Below are 12,217 nucleotides of genomic sequence, written 5' to 3'. Positions count from 1 at the left end.
AAGCCCACAAAGGTGTAACTGGACAACTTCTTTAAAGTGACACCAGGCCCGGTGACCTTTGGGACATGGTTTTACCCCCTATAAGAATGTGCGATCATCTTGAAACCTTCAGATCACTTACAACTCAATAGATTCTACCTTCTTGTAGCGTTTCAGCCTGATTGGACCTTGTTTTCACACAAATGGACCCAGAATGATGTGAAATTGTGCTTCGTGCAACATAATTCTGGGTGCCATTTACAAACCATAAGTGCTAATGACTCTATTCCTTTTTGTGGTTGTAGGGGCTGTTGATTGGAGTACATTAAAACAAACCTGATCTCTCTAGGACATTCAGAAGTCAAGTTATAAGCCCACAAATGTGTAACTGGACTACTACTTTAAATTGACACCAGATCCGGTGACCTTTGGAACATGGTTTGACCCCCTATAGGAAAGTGCTATCATCATGAAACGTTCAGATCACTTACAACTCAATAGATTCTACCTTCCTGTAACGTTTCTGCCTGATTGGACCTTGTTTTCACACAAATGAACCCAGAATGATGTGAAATTTTGCTTCGTGCAACATAATTCTGGGTGCCATTTACAAACCATAAGTGCTAATGACTCCATTCCTTTTTGTGGTTGTAGGGGCTGTTGATTGGAGTACATTAAAACAAACCTGACCTCTCCAGGACATTCAGAAGCCAAGTTATAAGCCCACAAATGTGTAACTGGACTACTACTTTAAATTGACACCAGATCCGGTGACATTTGGGACATGGTTTGACCCCCTTAGGAAAGTGCTATCATCAAGGAACATTCAGATCACTTACAACTCAATAGATTCTACCTTTCTGTAACGTTTCAGCCTGATTGGACCTTGTTTTCACACAAATGAACCCAGAATGATGTGAAATTGTGCTTCGTGCAACATAATTCTGGGTGCCATTTAAAAACCATAAGTGCTAATGACTCCATTCCTTTTTGTGGTTGTAGGGGCTGTTGATTGGAGTATACTAAAACAAACCTGATCTCTCTAGGACATTCAGAAGCCAAGTTATAAGCCCACAAATGTGTAACTGGACTACTTCTTTAGACACCAGATCCGGTGACCTTTGGGACATGGTTTGACCCCCTTAGGGAAGTGCTATCATCATGAAACCTTCAGATCACTTACATTTTAATAGATTCTACCTTCCTGTAATGTTTCAGCCTGATTGGACCTTGTTTTCACACAAATGGACCCAGAATGATGTGAAATTGTGCTTCGTGCAACATAATTCTGGGTGCCATTTACAAACCATAAGTGCTAATGACTCTATTCCTTTTTGTGGTTGTAGGGGCTGTTGATTGGAGTACACTAAAACAAACCTGATCTCTCTAGGACATTCAGAAGCCAAGTTATAAGCCCACAAATGTGTAACTGGACTACTTCTTTAAATTGACACCAGATCCGGTGACCTTTGGGACATGGTTTGACCCCCTTAGGAAAGTGCTATCATCATGAAACGTTCAGATCACTTACAACTCAATAGATTCTACCTTCCTGTAACGTTTCAGCCTGATTGGACCTTGTTTTCACACAAATGAACCCAGAATGATGTGAAATTGTGCTTCGTGCAACATAATTCTGGGTGCCATTTAAAAACCATAAGTGCTAATGACTCCATTCCTTTTTGTGGTTGTAGGGGCTGTTGATTGGAGTATACTAAAACAAACCTGATCTCTCTAGGACATTCAGAAGCCAAGTTATAAGCCCACAAATTTGTAACTGGACTACTTCTTTAGACACCAGATCCGGTGACCTTTGGGACATGGTTTGACCCCCTTAGGAAAGTGCTATCATCATGAAACGTTCAGATCACTTACAACTCAATAGATTCTACCTTCCTGTAACATTTCAGCCTGATTGGACCTTGTTTTCATACAAATGAACCCAGAATGATGTGAAATTGTGCTTCGTGCAACGTAATTCTGGGTGCCATTTACAAACCATAAGTGCTAATGACTCCATTCCTTTTTGTGGTTGTAGGGGCTTTTGATTGGAGTACACTAAAACAAACCTAACCTCTCTAGGACATTCAGAAGCCAAGTTATAAGCCCACAAAGGTGTAACTGGACTACTTCTTTAAAGTGACACCAGGCCCGGTGACATTTGGGACATGGTTTGACCCCCTTAGGGAAGTGCTATCATCATGAAACGTTCAGATCACTTACAACTTAATAGATTCTACCGTCTTGTAACGTTTCAGCCTGATTGGACCTTGTTTTCACACAAATGGACCCAGAATGATGTGAAATTGTGCTTCGTGCAACATAATTCTGGGTGCCATTTACAAACCATAAGTGCTAATGACTCCATTACATTTTGTGGTTGTAGGGGATGTTGATTGGAGTACATTAAAACAAACCTGATCTCTCTAGGACATTCAGAAGCCAAGTTATAAGCCCACAAATGTGTAACTGGACTACTTCTTTAAATTGACACCAGATCCGGTGACCTTTGGGACATGGTTTGACCCCCTTAGGAAAGTGCTATCATCATGAAACGTTCAGATCTTTTACAACTCAATAGATTCTACCTTCCTGTAACGTTTCAGTCTGATTGGACCTTGTTTTCACACAAATGGACCCAGAATGATGTGAAATTGTGCTTCGTGCAACATAATTCTGGGTGCCATTTAAAAACCATAAGTGCTAATGACTCCATTCCTTTTTGTGGTTGTAGGGGCTGTTGATTGGAGTACACTAAAACAACCCTGACCTCTCTAGGACATTCAGAAGCCAAGTTATAAGCCCACAAATGTGTAACTGGACTACTTCTTTAAAGTGACACCAGATCCGGTGACCTTTGGCACATGGTTTGACCCCCTTAGGAAAGTGCGATCATCATGAAACGTTCAGATCACTTACAAGTCAATAGATTCTACCTTCCTGTATTGTTTCAGCCTGATTGGACCTTGTTTTCACACAAATGAACCCAGAATGATGTGAAATTGTGCTTCGTGCAACATAAATCTGGGTGCCATTTAAAAACCATAAGTGCTAATGTCTCCATTCCTTTTTGTGAATGTAGGGGCTGTTGATTGGAGTACACTAAAACAAACCTGACCTCTCTAGGACATTCAGAAGCCAAGTTATAAGCCCACAAAGGTGTAACTGGACTACTTTAAAGTGACACCAGGCCCGGTGACCTTTGGGACATGGTTTGACCCCCTATGGGAATGTGAGATCATCATGAAACGTTCAGATCACTTACAACTCAATAGATTCTACCTTCTTGTAACGTTTCAGCCTGATTGGACCTTGTTTTCACACAAATGGACCCAGAATGATGTGAAATTGTGCTTCGTGCAACATAATTCTGGGTGCCATTTACAAACCATAAGTGCTAATGACTCCATTTCTTTTGTGGTTGTAGGGGCTGTTGATTGGAGTACACTAAAACAAACCTGATCTCTCTAGGACATTCAGAAGCCAAGTTATAAGCCCACAAATGTGTAACTGGACTACTTCTTTAAATTGACACCAGATCCAGTGACCTTTGGGACATGGTTTGACCCCCTTAGGAAAGTGCTATCATCATGAAACGTTCAGATAACTTACAACTCAATAGATTCTACCTTCCTGTAACGTTTCAGCCTGATTGGACCTTGTTTTCACACAAATGGACCCAGAATGATGTGAAATTGTGCTTCGTGCAACATAATTCTGGGTGCCATTTACAAACCATAAGTGCTAATGACTCCATTCCTTTTTGTGGTTGTAGGGGCTGTTGATTGGAGTACATTAAAACAAACCTAACCTCTCTAGGACATTCAGAAGCCAAGTTATAAGCCCACAAATGGGTAACTGGACTACTTCTTTAAAGTGACACCAGATCCGGTGACTTTTGGGACATGGTTTGACCCCCTTAGGAAAGTGCGATCATCATGAAACGTTCAGATCACTTACAACTAAATAGATTCTACCTTCCTGTATTGTTTCAGCCTGATTGGACCTTGTTTTCACACAAATGAACCCAGAATGATGTGAAATTGTGCTTCGTGCAACATAATTCTGGGTGCCATTTAAAAACCATAAGTGCTAATGTCTCCATTCCTTTTTGTGGTTGTAGGGGCTGTTGATTGGAGTACACTAAAGCAAACCTGATCGCTCTAGGACATTCAGAAGCCAAGTTATAAGCCCACAAATGTGTAACTGGACTACTTCTTTAAATTGACACCAGATCCGGTGACATTTGGGACATGGTTTGACCCCCTTAGGAAAGTGCTATCATCATGAAACGTTCAGATCACTTACAACTCATTAGATTCTACCTTCCTGTAACGTTTCAGCCTGATTGGACCTTGTTTTCACACAAATGAACCCAGAATGATGTGAAATTGTGCTTCGTGCAACATAATTCTGGGTGCCATTTACAAACCATAAATGCTAATGACTCCATTCCTTTTTGTGGTTGTAGGGGATGTTGATTGGAGTACATTAAAACAAACCTGATCTCTCTAGGACATTCAGAAGCCAAGTTATAAGTCCACAAATGTGTAACTGGACTACTTCTTTAAATTGACACCAGATCCGGTGACCTTTGGGACATGGTTTGACCCCCTTAGGAAAGTGCTATCATCATGAGACGTTCAGATCACTTACAACTCAATAGATTCTACCTTCCTGTAACGTTTCAGCCTGATTGGACCTTGTTTTCACACAAATGGACCCAGAATGATGTGAAATTGTACTTCGTGCAACATAATTCTGGGTGCCATTTACAAACCATAAGTGCTAATGACTCCATTCCTTTTTGTGGTTGTAGGGGCTGTTGATTGGAGTACACTAAAACAAACCTGATCTCTCTAGGACATTCAGAAGCCAAGTTATAAGCCCACAAAGGTGTAACTGGACTACTTCTTTAAAGTGACACTTGGCCCGGTGACCTTTGGGACATGGTCTGACCCCCTATAGGAATGTGCGATCATCATGAAATGTTCAGATCACTTACAACTCAATAGATTCTACCTTCTTGTAACGTTTCAGCCTGATTGGACCTTGTTTTCACAACAAATGGACCCAGAATGATGTGAAATTGTGCTTCGTGCAACATAATTCTGGGTGCCATTTACAAACCATAAGTGCTAATGACTCCATTTCTTTTGTGGTTGTAGGGGCTGTTGATTGGAGTACACTAAAACAAACCTGATCTCTCTAGGACATTCAGAAGCCAAGTTATAAGCCCACAAATGTGTAACTGGACTACTTCTTTTAATTGACACCAGATCCGGTGACCTTTGGGACATGGTTTGATCCCCTTAGGAAAGCGCTATCATCATGAAACGTTCAGATCACTTACAACTAAATAGATTCTACCTTCCTGTAACGTTTCAGCCTGATTGGACCTTGTTTTCACACAAATGAACCCAGAATGATGTGAAATTGTGCTTCGTGCAACATAATTCTGGGTGCCATTTACAAACCATAAGTGCTAATGACTCCATTCCTTTTTGTGGTTGTAGGGGCTGTTGATTGGAGTACACTAAAACAAACCTGATCTCTCTAGGACATTCAGAAGCCAAGTTATAAGCCCACAAAGGTGTAACTGGACTACTTCTTTAAAGTGACACTTGGCCCGGTGACCTTTGGGACATGGTCTGACCCCCTATAGGAATGTGCGATCATCATGAAATGTTCAGATCACTTACAACTCAATAGATTCTACCTTCTTGTAACGTTTCAGCCTGATTGGACCTTGTTTTCACAACAAATGGACCCAGAATGATGTGAAATTGTGCTTCGTGCAACATAATTCTGGGTGCCATTTACAAACCATAAGTGCTAATGACTCCATTTCTTTTGTGGTTGTAGGGGCTGTTGATTGGAGTACACTAAAACAAACCTGATCTCTCTAGGACATTCAGAAGCCAAGTTATAAGCCCACAAATGTGTAACTGGACTACTTCTTTTAATTGACACCAGATCCGGTGACCTTTGGGACATGGTTTGATCCCCTTAGGAAAGCGCTATCATCATGAAACGTTCAGATCACTTACAACTAAATAGATTCTACCTTCCTGTAACGTTTCAGCCTGATTGGACCTTGTTTTCACACAAATGAACCCAGAATGATGTGAAATTGTGCTTCGTGCAACATAATTCTGGGTGCCATTTACAAACCATAAGTGCTAATGACTCCATTCCTTTTTGTGAATGTAGGGGCTGTTGATTGGAGTATACTAAAACAAACCTGATCTCTCTAGGACATTCAGAAGCCAAGTTATAAGCCCACAAAGGTGTAACTGGACTACTTCTTTAAAGTGACACTTGGCCCGGTGACCTTTGGCACATGGTCTGACCCCCTATAGGAATGTGCGATCATCATGAAATGTTCAGATCACTTACAACTCAATAGATTCTACCTTCTTGTAACGTTTCAGCCTGATTGGACCTTGTTTTCACACAAATGGACCCAGAATGATGTGAAATTGTGCTTCGTGCAACATAATTCTGGGTGCCATTTACAAACCATAAGTGCTAATGAATCCATTCCTTTTTGTGGTTGTAGGGGCTGTTGATTGGAGTATATTAAAACAAACCTGATCTCTCTAGGACATTCAGAAGCCAAGTTATAAGCCCACAAATGTGTAACTGGACTACTTCTTTAAATTGACACCAGATCCGGTGACCTTTGGGACATGGTTTGACCCCCTATAGGAATGTGCGATCATCTTGAAACGTTCAGATCACTTACAATTCAATAGATTCTACCTTCCTGTAACGTTTCAGCCTGATTGGACCTTGTTTTCACACAAATGGACCCAGAATGATGTGAAATTGTGCTTCGTGCAACATAATTCTGGGTGCCATTTAAAAACCATAAGTGCTAATGACTCAGTTCCTTTTTGTGGTTGTAGGGGCTGTTGGTTGGAGTACATTAAAACAAACCTGATCTCTCTAGGACATTCAGAAGCCAAGTTATAAGCCCACAGATGTGTAACTGGACTACTTCTTTAAATTGACACCAGATCCGGTGACCTTTGGGACATGGTTTGACCCCCTTAGGAAAGTATTATCATCATGAAACGTTCAGATCACTTACAACTCAATAGATTCTACCTTCCTGTAACGTTTCAGCCTGATTGGACCTTGTTTTCACACAAATGGACCCAGAATGATGTGAAATTGTGCTTCGTGCAACATAATTCTGGGTGCCATTTACAAACCATAAGTGCTAATGACTCCATTCCTTTTTGTGGTTGTAGGGGCTGTTGATTGGAGAACACTAAATCAAACCTAACCTCTCTAGGACATTCAGAAGCCAAGTTATAAGCCCACAAAGGTGTAACTGGACTACTTCTTTAAATTGACACCAGATCCGGTGACCTTTGGGACATGGTTTTACCCCCTACAGGAATGAGCAATCATCTTGAAACGTTCAGATCACTTACAACTCAATAGATTCTACCTTCCTGTATTGTTTCAGCCTGATTGGACCTTGTTTTCACACAAATGAACCCAGAATGATGTGAAATTGTGCTTCGTGCAACATAACTCTGGGTGCCATTTAAAAACCATAAGTGCTAATGTCTCCATTCCTTTTTGTGGTTGTAGGGGCTGTTGATTGGAGTACACTAAAGCAAACCTGATCGCTCTAGGACATTCAGAAGCCAAGTTATAAGCCCACAAATGTGTAACTGGACTACTTCTTTAAATTGACACCAGATCCGGTGACATTTGGGACATGGTTTGACCCCCTTAGGAAAGTGCTATCATCATGAAACGTTCAGATCACTTACAACTCATTAGATTCTACCTTCCTGTAACGTTTCAGCCTGATTGGACCTTGTTTTCACACAAATGAACCCAGAATGATGTGAAATTGTGCTTCGTGCAACATAATTCTGGGTGCCATTTACAAACCATAAATGCTAATGACTCCATTCCTTTTTGTGGTTGTAGGGGCTGTTGATCGGAGTACATTAAAACAAACCTGATCTCTCTAGGACATTCAGAAGCCAAGTTATAAGTCCACAAATGTGTAACTGGACTAGTTCTTTAAATTGACACCAGATCCGGTGACCTTTGGGACATGGTTTGACCCCCTTAGGAAAGTGCTATCATCATGAGACGTTCAGATCACTTACAACTCAATAGATTCTACCTTCCTGTAACGTTTCAGCCTGATTGGACCTTGTTTTCACACAAATGGACCCAGAATGATGTGAAATTGTACTTCGTGCAACATAATTCTGGGTGCCATTTACAAACCATAAGTGCTAATGACTCCATTCCTTTTTGTGGTTGTAGGGGCTGTTGATTGGAGTACACTAAAACAAACCTGATCTCTCTAGGACATTCAGAAGCCAAGTTATAAGCCCACAAAGGTGTAACTGGACTACTTCTTTAAAGTGACACTTGGCCCGGTGACCTTTGGGTTATGGTCTGACCCCCTATAGGAATGTGCGATCATCATGAAATGTTCAGATCACTTACAACTCAATAGATTCTACCTTCTTGTAACGTTTCAGCCTGATTGGACCTTGTTTTCACAACAAATGGACCCAGAATGATGTGAAATTGTGCTTCGTGCAACATAATTCTGGGTGCCATTTACAAACCATAAGTGCTAATGACTCCATTTCTTTTGTGGTTGTAGGGGCTGTTGATTGGAGTACACTAAAACAAACCTGATCTCTCTAGGACATTCAGAAGCCAAGTTATAAGCCCACAAATGTGTAACTGGACTACTTCTTTTAATTGACACCAGATCCGGTGACCTTTGGGACATGGTTTGATCCCCTTAGGAAAGCGCTATCATCATGAAACGTTCAGATCACTTACAACTAAATAGATTCTACCTTCCTGTAACGTTTCAGCCTGATTGGACCTTGTTTTCACACAAATGAACCCAGAATGATGTGAAATTGTGCTTTGTGCAACATAATTCTGGGTGCCATTTACAAACCATAAGTGCTAATGACTCCATTCCTTTTTGTGAATGTAGGGGCTGTTGATTGGAGTATACTAAAACAAACCTGATCTCTCTAGGACATTCAGAAGCCAAGTTATAAGCCCACAAAGGTGTAACTGGACTACTTCTTTAAAGTGACACTTGGCCCGGTGACCTTTGGCACATGGTCTGACCCCCTATAGGAATGTGCAATCATCATGAAATGTTCAGATCACTTACAACTCAATAGATTCTACCTTCTTGTAACGTTTCAGCCTGATTGGACCTTGTTTTCACACAAATGGACCCAGAATTATGTGAAATTTTGCTTCGTGCAACATAATTCTGGGTGCCATTTACAAACCATAAGTGCTAATGACTCCATTCCTTTTTGTGGTTGTAGGGGCTGTTGAATGGAGTACATTAAAACAAACCTGATCTCTCTAGGACATTCAGAAGCCAAGTTATAAGCCCACAAATGTGTAACTGGACTACTTCTTTAAATTGACACCAGATCCGGTCACCTTTGGGACATGGTTTGACCCCCTTAGGAAAGTGCTATCATCATGAAACGTTCAGATCTTTTACAACTCAATAGATTCTACCTTCCTGTAACGTTTCAGCCTGATTGGACCTTGTTTTCACACAAATGGACCCAGAATGATGTGAAATTGTGCTTCGTGCAACATATTTCTGGGTGCCATTTACAAACCATAAGTGCTAATGAATCCATTCCTTTTTGTGGTTGTAGGGGCTGTTGATTGGAGTATATTAAAACAAACCTGATCTCTCTAGGACATTCAGAAGCCAAGTTATAAGCCCACAAATGTGTAACTGGACTACTTCTTTAAATTGACACCAGATCCGGTGACCTTTGGGACATGGTTTGACCCCCTATAGGAATGTGCGATCATCTTGAAACGTTCAGATCACTTACAACTCAATAGATTCTACCTTCCTGTAACGTTTCAGCCTGATTGGACCTTGTTTTCACACAAATGGACCCAGAATGATGTGAAATTGTGCTTCGTGCAACATAATTCTGGGTGCCATTTAAAAACCATAAGTGCTAATGACTCAATTCCTTTTTGTGGTTGTAGGGGCTGTTGGTTGGAGTACATTAAAACAAACCTGATCTCTCTAGGACATTCAGAAGCCAAGTTATAAGCCCACAGATGTGTAACTGGACTACTTCTTTAAATTGACACCAGATCCGGTGACCTTTGGGACATGGTTTGACCCCCTTAGGAAAGTGCTATCATCATGAGACGTTCAGATCACTTACAACTCAATAGATTCTACCTTCCTGTAACGTTTCAGCCTGATTGGACCTTGTTTTCACACAAATGGACCCAGAATGATGTGAAATTGTGCTTCGTGCAACATAATTCTGGGTGCCATTTACAAACCATAAGTGCTAATGACTCCATTCCTTTTTGTGGTTGTAGGGGCTGTTGATTGGAGAACACTAAAACAAACCTAACCTCTCTAGGACATTCAGAAGCCAAGTTATAAGCCCACAAAGGTGTAACTGGACTACTTCTTTAAAGTGACACCAGGCCCGGTGACCTTTGGGACATGGTTTTACCCACTACAGGAATGAGCAATCATCTTGAAACGTTCAGATCACTTACAACTCAAGAGATTCTACCTTCTTGTAGCGTTTCAGCCTGATTGGACCTTGTTTTCACACAAATGGACCCAGAATGATGTTAAATTGTGCTTCGTGCAACATAATTCTGGGTGCCATTTACAAACCTTAAGTGATAATGACTCCATTCCTTTTTGTGGTTGTAGGGGCTGTTGATTGGAGTACACTAAAACAAACCTGATCTCTCTAGGACATTCAGAAGCCAAGTTATAAGCCCACAAATGTGTAACTGGACTACGTCTTTAAATTGACACCAGATCCGGTGACCTTTGGGACATGGTTTGACCCCCTTAGGAAAGTGCTATCATCATGAAACGTTCAGATCACTTACAACTCAATAGATTCTACCTTCCTGTAACGTTTCATCCTGATTGGACCTTGTTTTCACACAAATGAACCCAGAATGATATGAAATTGTGCTTCGTGCAACATAATTCTGGGTGCCATTTACAAACCATAAGTGCTAATGACTCCATTTCTTTTTGTGGTTTTAGGGGCTGTTGATTGGAGTACACTAAAACAAACTAACCTCTCTAGGACATTCAGAAGCAAAGTTATAAGCCCACAAATGTGTAACTGGACTACTACTTTAAATTGACACCAGGCCCGGTGACCTTTGGGACATGGTTTTACCCCCTATAGGAATGTGCGATCATCTTGAAACGTTCAGATCACTTACAACTCAATAGATTCTACCTTCTTGTAGCGTTTCAGCCTGATTGGACCTTGTTTTCACACAAATGGACCCAGAATGAAGTGAAATTGTGCTTCGTGCAACATAATTCTGGGTGCCATTTACAAACCATAACTGCTAATGACTCCATTCCTCTTTGTGGTTGTAGGGGCTGTTGATTGGAGTACACTAAAACAAACCTGATCTCTCTAGGACATTCAGAAGCCAAGTTATAAGCCCACAAATGTGTAACTGGACTACTTGTTTAAATTGACACCAGATCCGGTGACCTTTGGGACATGGTTTGACCCCCTTAGGAAAGTGTTATCATCATGAAACGTTCAGATCACTTACAACTCAATAGATTCTACCTTCCTGTAACGTTTCAGCCTGATTGGACCTTGTTTTCACACAAATGGACCCAGAATGATGTGAAATTGTGCTTCGTGCAACATAATTCTGGGTGCCATTTACAAACCATAAGTGCTAATGACTCCATTCCTTTTTGTGGTTGTAGGGGCTGTTGATTGGAGAACACTAAAACAAACCTAACCTCTCTAGGACATTCAGAAGCCAAGTTATAAGCCCACAAAGGTGTAACTGGACTACTTCTTTAAAGTGACACCAGGCCCGGTGACCTTTGGGACATGGTTTTACCCCCTATAGGAATGAGCGATCATCTTGAAACGTTCAGATCACTTACAACTCAAGAGATTCTACCTTCTTGTAGCGTTTCAGCCTGATTGGACCTTGTTTTCACACAAATGGACCCAGAATGATGTGAAATTGTGCTTCGTGCAACATAATTCTGGGTGCCATTTACAAACCATAAGTGCTAATGACTCCATTCCTTTTTGTGGTTGTAGGGGCTGTTGATTGGAGTACACTAAAACAAACCTGATCTCTCTAGGACATTCAGACGCCAAGTTATAAGCCCACAAATGTGTAACTGGACTACTTCTTTAAA

The sequence above is a fragment of the Nothobranchius furzeri genome, chromosome 15 (genome assembly GCF_043380555.1).
Source record: "Nothobranchius furzeri strain GRZ-AD chromosome 15, NfurGRZ-RIMD1, whole genome shotgun sequence".
NCBI lineage: Eukaryota > Metazoa > Chordata > Actinopteri > Cyprinodontiformes > Nothobranchiidae > Nothobranchius > Nothobranchius furzeri.
This window is presented reverse-complemented; position numbering follows the sequence as displayed.